This window comes from Triticum aestivum, chromosome 5D, assembly GCF_018294505.1.
Source record: "Triticum aestivum cultivar Chinese Spring chromosome 5D, IWGSC CS RefSeq v2.1, whole genome shotgun sequence".
Classification (NCBI taxonomy): domain Eukaryota; kingdom Viridiplantae; phylum Streptophyta; class Magnoliopsida; order Poales; family Poaceae; genus Triticum; species Triticum aestivum.
In genome coordinates, this window is record NC_057808.1 from 32,113,578 (window position 1) to 32,127,333 (window position 13,756).

Genomic DNA, 13,756 nt, shown 5'->3' on the forward strand with positions numbered 1-13,756 from the left:
GGGGAGGATGGCTCACCGGAGAGGTACCCCACTATCTATCTTAGGGTTCAGGCTGGGGGCGGTGGTCGCCGGCGGTGGCGGGGCAGTGGTGTGGGGATCGCCGGAGATAAAGCTCGGCACGGGGGGGCCTAGAGGGATGGCCGGGGCGGCGGCGGACCGGCGGTGGGGAGTGTTTTAGGGGCGGGCGGGGCGGCGCACCGGCGGCCGCGGGCGACGGGGGGCTGCTGTTTGGCCGGTGGTGGCTGGCGGCTCAGAGGGGTGGAGGTTGAAGATGAACCGCAGGCCCTTGATTTCGTATCCAACGGCTGCAAAATCGACTGGCCAGAGATGAAAAAGTCAGTCGACCGACGTGTAGCCTCACCTTGCTTGTGCGTTCAGTTTCAACAGCAAAATTCAGTTTCGACAGTTAAGTTCAGTTTCGACAGTTAAGTTCAGTTTCGACAGTTAAATTCAATTTTGACAGTTAAGTTCAGAGATGAGCGGCTGATGTATTTTACATCTAGCACTTTGTAGTTATGTATTTTACGTCATGTATTGGAGATGCTATTAGAATTCCACTCAGGTTAACGTTGTTCGTTGTCTCTCTTGTCCTGCTTCAGCCTCGGCGTCGTACAACTCACCGGAGCTACTCCAACGGCGAAACCCTACATCACAGCAGAGCAGTACCTCGGGCTCCATCTCCAGACGCCTAAGATCTTCTTCCCCTCCTCCGACAGCAAAGTCAGCCGGAGCATCCTCACCGGCCAACCCAATCACACTGAGATCGACATGGCTTCGCCAAAGAGGTTGTACACTTGTTGCATCTCTTTTTTACTCTACATGTTATATATATTGTCCACTGAGCACACGGATTTGATCCTTTAGTGTCTCCTTGAAAGATAAAATGTAGGAATTTTAATTTTCACTTGTCCTCCTTTTCAAATTCCTATTCATGAAGCACAACACTAAGAGATAGTAGCATAATAGCATTATAACCGTACATTTTCTTGTGGTTTGACTTAACCTCACCATGCTTCTTTGCATCCTGTGATCTTCCAATTGTTGTGAATCAAACACGCAGATTGGCAGAAATCATGTGTTTTTCAATTCTCTGTTTTGCACATGCATTCCTATCCTATTCCTGTCTATTTCCCATCCCTGCATTGTTGGAATCCTCCAATTCAAATGAGCCCTTACAGAATTACTTCTCTTACAGATAGTTGTCAAAGAAAACCTTGCGTGGTTTGTCCCACTCCTGCTGCGCCGTCGTCCACCCCAACTCAGCTGCTCCAACGACAAAAGGGTCCAGCACAACAGGGTTCCGGCCTCCAGACTGTCTTTCGCCGCCTCAGATCTTCTTCCCCGCCGCCGGCAGCCATGAAAACTGCATTACCATCATTAACCGAGCATATGACCTCGAGGACTACACGGGTCCGCAAGAGAGGTCGCACTCTTTCGTGTCTGCTTACGTTATGCATTGCTTAATATTAGATGCTACTTTATCGTCCTGTTCATCGATTAGACTCTAAGCCAGCTCCAAACTAATGGTCAAACTTGAGTTTTTAAATGGTTGTGGGGTACATAGCAGGGCCGCTATCAATAGTACCTATCTACTATTTGGTTAATCTCCGGTGTCTACAATGAGTTTCATGTTGGGTGGGAAACAAACAGTAAAGAAGCCATTATCTGTATTCTTTAACTGAAGCCATTATCTGCCTGCTATTATTGGTTTTGGGTCTATCAACAGGTTGCTACCATCACTCTAGATTTCTGCATGCACTCCTTACATAATCTCACTATGTTTTATTCCTATGCATGAAAATTATTGTAAACAATGGAACTGAACATGTAGAGCAAAAGAGACGAGCCTTGCGTGGCAATAAAATTTCATGCAAACGTCGCTCCATGGTAGGCGCAAAGGCAGCCCCCCCTCCACGCATTTCGGATTGTAATCGAGAGGAGGATATCTATTCAGAGGGGGATTCAGAAGGAGAAGACAACTCCTATTTACCCCCTGAGGTCTGCGTTCTAACGTGGCATGCTAATGTTGGTTATATCATGCATATGGTGTCTTGCACACTTACTTTATACATCCAATATGTCATCTGCTTAGTTTAGACATCCTTTGTGCAAATGCCATCTGTTTAGTTTATTCATCGTTTATCTGAATTATGCAACGCCATCTTGTTTAGCCAGGCATCCTATATGTGAATTTTGCAATGCCATCCTGCTTAGCCAGTCATCTTATATGTAAATTATATCAGGCCATCCTTTTTTTTCGTTACGTATTACATTTGTCAACAATGTTAGTACATTCAACTGCTCTTCGTGTGCATCAGCCATTTGACACAGTGATGGCAAATTCTGGAGTGAAAACAAGGTCTTCAGAGCAGACTATGCTATCTGACAAAGCGCATATCTCGCTGGTTAGGGATAGCTCCTCAGAGGAGGATTCAGAGACAAATGACCAGTCCTATTCCCCCCGAGGTGTATGCTCTAACTTGGAAGGGTTATGTTGCTCATATCGTGCGTATGGTGTCTCGCATTGCTATGTCATTTGATTAGTTTAGACATGCTTTGTGTGAATGCCACCTGTTCAGTGTCTAATTACCATATATGTGAATTATGCATTGCCATCTTGTTGCAAGACATTATATATGTGAATTATACAATGCCATCTTGTTGCAAAGGCATTATATATGTGAATTATGCAATGCCATGCTGTTTAGCCAATCATCATGTATGTGAATTATATCATGCTATCATTTTTTTGTATTACGTGTTCCATTTGTCGACAACGTTTGTATATTCAACTACTCTTCCTGTGCACCAGCCCTTTGAAGCGGTAATGGAAGTATCTGGAGTGAAAACAAGGTATTCAGAGCAGACAATGCTACCTGCTGAAGCAGACATCTTGCTGGTTACAGAGAGCTCCTCAGAGGAGGATTCAGAGACTGATGACCAGTCCTATTTCCCCCCTGAGGCCTATGCTCAAACTTGGCATGGTTATATTACCCATGTCATGCATGTTGTCTTGATTGCTTAGTTTTTACATCATATATGGGTTGCCATCTGCTTACTTGCTTACTATATAAATCATATATTTGAATTATATCATGCCATCATGTTTACATAGTACATACACATCATCTATCTGAATTATGGCATGGCAACCCATTTAATAAAGACATCATATAGTTATATCATCTCATCCTGTTTAGTGTTTACAGTCATCATATTTTGAATTATGGCATTCTATCTGTGAATGTATGTGAATTATGGCATTCTATCCATGAATGTATGTGAATTATGGCATGCCGACCTATTTAATAAACACATTATATAGTTATGTCATGTCATCCTGTTTACATAGTCTCATATTTTGAACTATGTCTTTCCATCTTTTTTAGTTAGCCATCATAATGTGAAATTGTGTCATGCTATCCTGTTTAGTTAGCCATCATATATGTGAAATTGTGTCATGCTATCCTGTTTGGTTAGACAACATAAATATGAATTATTTCATGCCCTCTTTTATTCCCCACTATCCATTGCACCTGTCTATCATACAATGTCTATACTTTCAATTACTTTTCTTGTTTATCAGCCATTTGAATTGGAGAGCGTGATGGCAGTATCTAAGGGAGTAACAACACGGTCTTCAGAAAAGATAGTGCTACCAGTTCATGCAGATAGAGCCACGGTTGTACTTGCCCAAGGACCAGATCCACCACACATAACCCAGACTCTCGCAGATTGTACCCCTACCCAGTTGGACAGAGAACCAGCTACACCCCTTCTAACCCCAACCCCGGCAGATAGTAACCCAGTTCCAGTCGACATAGCACCGTCTCCACCACAAAGCACCCAAACACGAGCAGTTAGTAAGGGAACTGCAGTGCCCAAAGCACGAGGACCACCACTCCGAATCCCAACTCAACACTTTAAGGAGAAGAAGATTTGTGCTCAGGTCAGGTTCTGTAGCTATGGTTCTTACTCCTTTGCTCTTGCATTACTGTATTTACTCATACCAACTATTTTCAAATTTGAAGGATGGAATTGAAACTCCAATGGCGCAACAGGTATGTTTCAAACCTGTTTCTTTAACTGGTTTGCTGTTGTAACCTGCTCTATGTTGATTTCAGTTTCAATTGAATAAACAGTTATGTTCTCATGTCATGCACATTAAAAGTGTTGTTATTGCTCTATTGTTACCCACACTTATATTCTGCCTATTCTCCTTTGTCTTGATCAAATATTATTTGAACTGTGTCTCTATCTTGATTTGGCAACAAAAACTAGAATGATATAGACCATAAAGTGACCATGGTACATAGATATATGTTTGTTTCATGCTGTGATCCTGTCCACTTTACTACTGAACTCATTTACCAAAATGAGTTTCATATACAACATGGTAAACCTGTGATGTGTCTGCTTGTTTCTCTTTTAGAATGCGGAAAAAATTTTGGAGAACAGTACCGCGTTATGCAATGGTAAAGGAAGTAATGCAAATAAGGTTCAAGATAGTGAGACATCCCTGTTGGTCTCCAAGAAAGCTGATAAAAATTATCTTGACGACAGTGTGAGAACCCAAAAATCATGTCTTGATGTAGTATTCAAGTTACTGGCCACTACTGCTGGCACAAGCTCTTCAAACTCGCTGCCTGAATCAGCTCGTCCTCTTGAGTCTCAACTTCAAGTTGAAAGACATCGATCAGATGTGCTGCGATAGGAAGCTGAAGGACTAAGGAAGTCCCTGCAGAATTCAGATGCATATTTCCTGGTGCAACAGCAAGCGCTGGAGGATTTAAGCGCCAAACAAGAGAAAGTTAATAACCTTGCTAAGAATCTTGCCAGCATTATGGGTACCCAGGATATTGTTTCTTGAGATCTTCTGAAGTGGTTTCAGTTCTGGATTTGTTTTGCTGCGGCGTTTATTTGCGCTGGTCGCCAACTGTGACAACCAGTGTATATGATATGCTGCTTTGATCCCTATATTTGCACTGGTGGCGAACTTTGTTGCCCAGTGGATGTAATATGTGTAATAGCCGTGATAGCCTAGCGTTAGTTGCTTGCTTATTTATTTCCTTGTTGTCTTGTTTATTTGTTTGCTTGTAGTCATTGCAATTCTTTTTCCGCGGTTTGCTAGTGGCTGCAATAACCTATTTTTTTAAACTAGGCCATAATAACCATGGGCTAATATTTACTATAGTGACACTGGGCCTACTACTGGCCGTAGAAACAGTGGGCCTTCTACGGGCCGTAGAAACAATGGGTCTTCTACGGGCCATAGAAACAATGGGCCTTCTACGAGCCGTAGAAATAATGGGCTTCTGCGGGCCGTATCATCAATGGGCCTTATACAGGCCGTATGATCGATTGGCCAAACATGGGCCAAACAGACCGCATTATGGCCGTAAACGGGCTAGAGTTGGAATCGTCCGTTCATGGGCCGACCATAACGGGCCATCGTTAATAGGCCGTATTTGATGACGCTATGAAAACAGCCCAACGTAGTAACGGACCACAAACGGGCCGACTGTAACCACGGGCTGAATTTGGCCCACAAGCAGAAAATGACAGTAACGGGCCGTAAGTAAACGAATGCTGGAAATGAGCCCAAGAATAAATGGGCTCTGAGAAGGCCGAAAGATAACATGCCCTGGAAACGGCCCAACGGAATAACGGGCCGTTAATGGGTTTAAGGTGATACACTATTCATTATGGGCTAGTTTCACCACGGGCCGTTAATCGGTGTAAAGTGATACACTGTTCATTACGGGCCAGTTTCACCACGGGACGTTAATAGGCCAAGAGTTACAAAGGGCCTCATATGGGCCGAAAGACGTCATGGGCCATACATGGGCCAGAAGTGAAAACGGGCTGGAATCATATTGGATGGTCCAGATGACGCTAGTAGGCCTAATTCGGATAGGGCGGAACGGGCCTTGGGTTAGCGGGCTGTAAATGGGCTATATGCGAACAGGCCGTTAACAGGCTTTCCATGGGCCGGCCCACCACCTTTTGACCAAGTCAAACGGGCCGGCCTTTTCACAGGAATGGGCCTCTGTTGGGCCGTGCCACGTGTCGACGTATCATAGGCGCCTTCTATCCAATGAGTGGATGACATCTGTCCCGATGATGAGCCGACATGTGTTTCCTCCAGCCAATGATGATTTTACACGTGGAAAATCCCCATTGGTCGGGGCTGTTAACGGGTTATCAGATCCAAAACCTGACCCGATAGCTTAACGGCGTTCCGTTACGGTGGATGCCATGTGTCGGTCACCCTTGACGAAAGCACTTCTGTGACCCGTTATTTATGGTCATGGAAGTGGACACTTCCGTGATGATAATTTTGGTAATGTCGTGGAACACTTCTACGACAGCACAGGTATGACTATCTTGATTCTGTCATAAAATCATCATGGATGTACATGCATGACAAAAAACGCGACCTACTGTGACAAACACGTATCATCACGGAAGTATTTTTTTGTAGTGGAATCCTGGCCCACATTGAGATCCGGAGCCTTAAGGATTTCCAAGCTTAATAATTCGGGCTCCTGGATGTTAACTGATTTTTCAGGCCCGTCATCCGATTCTAAGTTCGGAGGATAGCCGTGTTGTTCCATAGATGGGCATCTGGTTTTTCAAGTTCGGAAATCCCAACATAGTCCGTACTCTGTATAGAGGGAGAATTGTTATTTTGCTCTTCTATCACTGCTACCTGATGGGTGATCGGGGGGATTTGATTTTTCTCTGGTCAGGTTTAAGCCCAATCCGATCGTAGTCTGTAGCGACTCCCAAGGCGGCGATACGATCTAGAAGTTCATTCAAAGACGAAAACTCCGCCGGATCCATCTGCTTGGAGTATTCGGAATCAACACGGAGACGATTTTCGATGACCCGAGAAGACATCGTCGGCTTAAAGGCCAATCGGGCGGTCATAGTAAAGCCGTCCAGCCGGAGGGGGCCTGGGGCCAGGGCTCCTCCGGAGGTGATGTTGTCCTTGACGACATGGCGAGCCATCAATCCTGTCTGCGACGCCATAGCGGAACTCTCAATGAAAGCACCAATGTCGGTGTCAAAACCGGCGGATCTCGGGTAGGGGGTCCCGAACTGTGTGTCTAGGGTCGATGGTAACAGGAGATGGGGGACACAATGTTTACCCAGGTTCGGGCCCTCTCTATGGAGGTAATACCCTACTTCCTGCTTGATTGATCTTGATGAATATGAGTATTACAAGAGTTGATCTACCACGAGATCGTAATGGCTAAACCCTAGAAGGCTAGCCTGTATGACTACGATAATGGATATTCGGTCCTATAGACCTAACCCTCCGGTTTATATAGACACCGGAGGGATCTAGGGTTACACAAAGTCGGTTACAGAGAAGGGAATCTTCGTATTTGATCGCCAAGCTTGACTTCCACGCCAAGGAGAGTCCCATCCGGACACGTAGAGAGTCTTCGGTCTTCGTATCTTCACAGCCCATCAGTCCGGCCCATGGCTAACAGGCCGGACGCCCGAGGACCCCTTAGTCTAGGACTCCTTCACCCGCCGAAGCCTTCGTCCACTGCACCGGACCTGCTCACGGAAGCCATATTCAACTCCACCGGCCCTGCTTTACCGACACCGCAGCCTCATCAGGTTATTTCGATTTGTACTCCTTTGGTTTTTCTCTTTATCGTGCAACTGTTCACTTACCACAGATGAGCTTTCTTGTATGTCGACAGGCGCCGCAACCGTAGAACCGGAGCCGCTTCAGCGACGGCGACAGCTGGCCCAAACTCAACCGCAACACGAGCACTGTCGACGATCCTTAGCTATCATGTATGCCAACGATACCCATACGCCGCCGAGAATCAGGTACTATTATCCAACGGCCGGAGCCTACGTTCACTTTCTTAGCATAAGCACCGCACCTTTGAATTTCTTCAAGGCATCATTCAGTTTTTCAAGAAACGCGTTATTCTGCTTGCACCTGTAGGGCCATACTTCTGGCAGTGAACATGTTACATGTGCTAAATTACATACCAGTGCACATATAGTTAATATGCTTTAGTTTTGTCCTAAGTATTACTGTACTTCCTAGATATCACTACCTACTATTTTACTTCTTGCATGCTATATTTATGATAATGGTGTTGTTCTGATGCCACCTGTTGGTTCCATCAGACTGCTTCATGTTCTATATGCTTAATTCACTACAAAAAAAAGACACATCCGTGACATTTTGGGCCGAACGAATTTTTTTTCTGTCATACTTATGACACTTCTATGACGATAATTGTGACAAAACCCGGTATCATCAGAGATGTGGTGGGGTCCTACTTCTATCACAAAACATCATGACAGAAAATGGGCTGTTCGTCCTGGGCAGGCCAGAGACGCAGCTGCATGACATTCTTTGGGCCGTCCATGACGGAAAAAACCGTGGTAGAAGCGAGGGCGAGGAAAATATCGGGGTGTTCCCGGTTACGGTGGGTGGTCGGGGCTGAGTGATGCGCGTTTCTTTCATACACGCACATGCGTGGGTGCGAGGCGTTAGGCTCTAACTAAACCCCAGCGAGGCGTTGGGCTCTAACTGAACCCGAGCGATTGCACTGCAGGCTACGCGTTACTGAACCCGAGCGATCGATCGATGGCTGTTAACTGAACCCGATCGAGCGATTCCTTCGCTACTGCTGCTAACTGAAGCCGATCGATGCAGTCTCTGGATGAACAGTGAGCATTGCTGGGGGGTTTGGATGAACAGGACCCCGTGGTGTTGCCTCTGGACGAACAGGACCTCGCTCGATCGAGCCGGTTCGGGCTGGATGAACAGGACCCCGTGGAGGGCTGGATGAATAGTAGACGGTGCAGGGCTGGATGAACAGTAGCCCGTGGAGGGGTGGTTGAACAGGAGCCCGTGGAGAGGGCTGGTTGAACAGTAGCCGGTGGAGTAGCGCCGGTGGAGGCTGGATGAACAGGAGCCCGTGGATGAACAGTCGCAGGTGGAGGCTGGATGAACAGGAGCCCGTGGATGAACAGTCGCAGGTGGAGGCTGGAGGAGGTCGACGGTGGATGAACAGTAGCCCGTGGAGGCTGGAGGGGGGCGACGGTGGAGATGAACAGTATCCTGTGGAGTCCCGTTTTGCGGTACGCCACACCCCTCCCAATGAACAGGACCCCCGTTTTGACCGCCGCGCTCCAACACAAGTCCGTTTCCTCCATTTTGCGGTACGCCACACCCCTCCCGATCAACGGGACCCCCGTTTCGACTGTAGGAGGTCTGTTTCCTCCGTTTTGCGGTATGCCAGACACCTCCCGATGAACAGGATCCCATTTCGAACGTGACCGGTCGAACACAAGGCCATTTCCTCCGTTCTGCGGTACGCCAGGCCTCGTTTCCATCGGCTATTTCGTCCAAGCCGGTTGGCTCCCACGCGTTCCGTTGCCTCCCCATGAACACGACGACAACGCTGTTTCTCCGTTCCGACCCAGCCATGTACACGAGCCCTGGCCGTACGTATGCGCGAGTAGGCCTTCGAGACCCTGCCCGTATGTACGTATGTGGCCGTATTTTCTTTCTTGCACACTGGCCGCTGTACGTACGTGTACATGCTACGTGCGTGCCTCTACTACGACACGTGCGTGCGTCTACATCGACTAGTATGTACGTACACGTTCGCGACCAGAATGACAACGCTACGTATGCTTCGACCAGGTGGTCCCGACTGTCAGGCACTTCCTTGCGTGCGAAGATGTAGCTGGTGGGTCCCAGCAGTCAGGGGGGTGAATCGTTTTTTTTTTGCCCGGACGCACTTCCTTGCATGCGAAGATGTAGCTAGTGGGTCCCAGCAGTCAGGGGGAAATGTTTTTTTCGCGAAATACGGTGGCCCGTCCGGTGGGTCCTCGCTGTCAGGTGGAGGAATAATTATTTTGCGCGTAATAAGGAGGCACTTCCTTGCTGCGGCCGTGGACCCATCTGTCAGCCTCTCCACGTACAGTACTCTTCCGATGGAAGTCGTTCCTTGACCACGTTGACCACACTGCGTCGAGATCACCAGGGCGGTGGACGACGGCGAGGCCTAGGAAGGGGACGACGAGGAGCCGGGGAAGACGCGGCACTTGAAGCCCGTGCGGAGAGGAGTACGAGGGTTCACTGGTTCGGCTGCGGTGTGAGCCTGTGAGGCTGCTGTCGCCGTAGAATAACAGGGTGTGTGGGTGAGTAGAGGGATGGCTTGGCCAGTGGTGGGAGTAGTAGGGGGCGGTGAGGCCTCCGCGGCATCACAGCCGGCCACGGGAGGCAGGAGCATGCGGCACGACCTGCGCTGGTTTGGGCGGCTGGAGCAAGAAGACCATAGGTTGAAGAAGCACTACGGCCGTTCGATGGACATCGTACGATCAGTGGAGCTAGAATCGTTCATATAGACTAATTTGACAAAGACCTCCGTCCCCGTCAACTTAGTAGGCCCACAAGTCAGCCTCCCACCAAAGTGGGTCCCAGCTAGCAGGGGGAGTACTCATTTTTTTATGCGTAATAAGGAGGCACTTCCGGTGGGTCCGAGCTGACAGCGGGCAGAACGTGTTTTTCGCGAAATTAGGAGACCCGTCCGGTGGGTCCCAGCAGTCAGGAGGGAAATGTTTTTTCGCAAAATACGGTGGCCTGTCCGGTGGGTCCCAGCTATTAGGTGGAGGAATCATTATTTTCCGCGTAATAAGGAGGCACTTCCTTGCTGCGGCTGTGGACCCAGCTGTCAGCCTCTCCACGTATAGTACACTTCCGATGGAAGTCGTTCCTTCACCACGTTGACCACGCCGCGTTCCGTTGCATGCATGCGCCCATGGGCGTGGTGTGTCCCCACTGTCAGCCTCTCACGTACAGTCATCTTCCGATGTCTCTCGGTTGTTGACCACGTTGACCACACCGTGCTGAGCGCACCAAAGGCCGGTGGACGACGGCGAGGCCCCAGACTGGAATGACCCGGAGATGGGGGAGACGGGGCAGTGGAGTCGCAGATGGAGAGGAGTGGGAAACTTGACTGGTTCGGGTGCGCGGCAGCACAGCCGCGGTGCCGCCCACGGGAGACAGGAGCAAGAACAGAGGTTGAAGAAGGAGCACGGCTGTTGGATTAACATCCAACGGTCTAGCTACTAGAATCATTTGTTGATTAAGTTGACAAAGCCCTGCGTACACGTCCGCTTAGTAGGCCCACTAGTCGGCCTCCAAATCTGACAGGTCCCACCTGTCAACGGGAGGAATAATTTTTTTTGCATAACAATGAGGCACTTCCTTCCGTGCGAAGATACAGCCGGTGGGTCCCAACTGTCAGGTGGAGGTAACATTTTTTCCAGCTTAATAAGGAGGAACTTTCCTTGCGTGCGACCATGGACCTCGTGGGTCCCAGCCGTCAGGCTCTGCACGTACAGTCCTCTTCCAATGACTCTCGTTAATTGACCACGCCGCACCGAGCACAGTGAGGCAATGGACGACGGCGAGGGCCCGGACCGGAACAACTCGGAGATGGGAAGACGCGGCAGTGGAGTCGCAGATTGAGTGGAGGAGAAGGGTTATAACTGGTTCTGGTGCAGCGTGGGGCTGCAGTCGGTGGAGAATAACAGGAGGTGTGGAGGGGTGGAGGGATAGCCTGGCCGGTGGTGGGGTAGCGCTTTGCAGCGATGCATGCTAAGCAGAGCTGCTAGCTGCCGGAGGCCGGACCAGGCGGTCTCGGCGATGCTGGAGGAAGAAGACGAGAGATTGAAGGTGCATGCCGACCAAGTTGGCAATGCGCTGTGTAGGCTTCGACCTATTGGCCCACATGTCAGCCAGCAAAAATGTGGCATATATTTAACCCATGTTTTCTAGAATGTACAGTCCATTTGCTGGGCTGGGTGAACAAATAATTTCACATCAATGCGGCACATTTATATTATCTAAGAAATCCCAGCCCATTTGCACTTCCTTCAAATGCACGAATTAGCTGGGCTCGTTATATATATAATATTATGTTAGAAGGAGCAATTAATATAAAAAATAAACAGGAGAGGCACATTTTTATATACATAATTAACAAATTAGTGAGTTATTGCTCAAAATAAAAATGAGTGCGTTATTATTACATTGGTCCTTAAAATCTTCGCAAGCATTTGTACGCAATCACCAGGATTTTCCTTGCCTGTGAGTCAAAAACAACCAGGATTTTCCTTGCCAACTTCTATTAAACATTTACTTTTATAAGTTAATAACACGTGGGATGTTTTTATAATGTATATATAAGTCTCTATAAAATATACGATAATAGTAATAATATAAAAATATATATAATGTGGTTAAAAAAATACATTGGGCTACCGATCTTTAAGAAAAAGCCCATAGGCCGGTATGGACCTCAAAAAATAAGTTGAAACCACTATCACCGTATGTCATGGGCTACGCATGTTAAAATACAAAACCTAGGCCTAGTTGATACTTGTTTGCCCTCTGGAAAAAAATGATACCAGATCCCCAAGCGAACTGGATTATAGAGGGGGCCGGCGGCACGACTGAAGAAGCACATCAGGAGCGATTTTTTTTCTTCAGTGGATGGCTCTCGATGGGTTTTTTTACTTGCCTCTGCACCATACAACTTGTATTTTTAGCCTCCCAGTCCGTGGTGGACCGGCGGCCCATTTGCCGGGCGGGCCAACCTATAGAAACCAGCACTTGATTTTTCTTCAAGCCCCAAAAACAACGCAGTACTATGTTTGTTTTGAGGCAGAAAACATTACGGCAGGGGTTGAGCGGGGGAGGGGGCAAGACAGAGCAAAAAGATTAAAAAGAGTCGATGCGTTGTTGCTACCCTAACAAAGCAGGTGCAATTCTTCTCGGGAAGAAGGTGTGCCGTTGACACCCACACGTCACATACCCCATAGTAGGCATACTAACAAGTTCACACACAAGCACAACAGAAAAGGTAAACATTCGTATCAAACTCAGGTTCACAGGACACGTTCATATTCATAGCCAACATTCACTATCAACAACTGAAAAGATTCATATATACACAAGTTCAGCATGTCTATGGATCCAAATGATTGATAGATCACACAACAATATTCATAGATAATTCACAAAAAGATTCAGATATACACATGTTCAGTATGTTTATGCGTCCAAATGATTGAGATCACAGCCAATATGATTCATGGACGAACTTTAATTACCTAGGGTACAGACTGGTCAATGGTGTTCAGTCGGAGGTACGTCTTGCTAAAATTAATGCTTGTACGAGTAACCTTTCGAGTACATAAGAGGCAGCACAGACAATCTGAACTTTGCTGGTAGGTTTATCCTCCAATAGTGGCCTCGTGCCGAGGGAGGTTTGAGCAACTTGGCCACTACTTTCATCCAACTAGTTTACTGGCTCATCTTGGTCCTGTAGCTCGCCAAAATTCTACATTGCAGACTGGTAAATGGTGTTCAGCCGGAGGTACTTCTTGGTAAAATTAATGCTTGTACGAGTAAACTTTTGAGTACATAAGAGGCAGCACAGACAATCTGAACTTTGTAGGTTTATCCTCAAATAGTGGCCTCGTGCCGAGGGAGGTTTGAGCAACTTGGCCACTACTTTCATCCAACTAGTTTACTGGCTCATCTTGGTCATGTAGCTCGCCAAAATTCTACATTGCATACGAGAAAGGAGGCGGTTGAGAAAATGAACCACCCAAATTTTTTGTGCAGTTCAACTGAAATGGAGCATCCCTGGCGTGCAGACTGATAAAGTGCCAGATGAATATACGCGTCAAC